Here is a 656-nt window from a genome sequence, read left to right on the forward strand (position 1 = left end):
TGCACAGCAACACCAAGAATGCAAACAGAAATCAAAACGACAGGAATCAATATACATCTTTCATTAATAACTTTAAATGTCAATGGACTGAACTCCCTAGTCAAAAGATACAGACTAGTTGAATGGATTAATAAACAAAACCTATCTTTTTGTTGTCTGCAAGAAACTAATCTCACTTTCAAGGACAGACACTATCTTAAAGTGAAAGGATGGGAAAAAAATATACCAAGGAAATGGTACTAAGAAAAAAGCAGGTGTTGCAATTCTAATATCTGTCAAAATAAACTCTAAAACTAATCAAAAGAGATAAAGAGGGCCACTTCATTCTGATCAAAGGGACAATAAATTAAGAAGATATTAACAATCATGAACATATATTCACCAAACTCTGGTGCACCCAACTTCATAAAAACAGTACTACAGGACTTTAAGACCCAAATTAATCCCAACTCATTAATAGTAGGGGACTTCAATACCCCCTGTCTCCATTAGATAGGTCAACAGGGCAGAGAGTTAACAGAGAGACATCTGAATTAAACAAGACCATATATCAAATGGACTTAACGAACATCTACCAAGTATTCTGCCCAAGCACCAAAGCACATACTTTCTACTCAGCACGCCATGGAACCTTCTCCAAAATCAACCATATACTG

General features: G+C 35.5%; 1 protein-coding gene across 4 annotated transcripts in view; it reads right to left on the minus strand.

Moving 5' to 3' along the window:
- Lmf1 (lipase maturation factor 1) overlaps window positions 1-656 on the minus strand; it is a 102,031-nt gene that overhangs the window by 79,377 nt on the left and 21,998 nt on the right. The window lies entirely within an intron of this gene.

The sequence above is a fragment of the Nannospalax galili genome, unplaced genomic scaffold (assembly GCF_000622305.1).
Source record: "Nannospalax galili isolate Female #2095 unplaced genomic scaffold, S.galili_v1.0 scaffold668, whole genome shotgun sequence".
NCBI classification, from domain to species: domain Eukaryota; kingdom Metazoa; phylum Chordata; class Mammalia; order Rodentia; family Spalacidae; genus Nannospalax; species Nannospalax galili.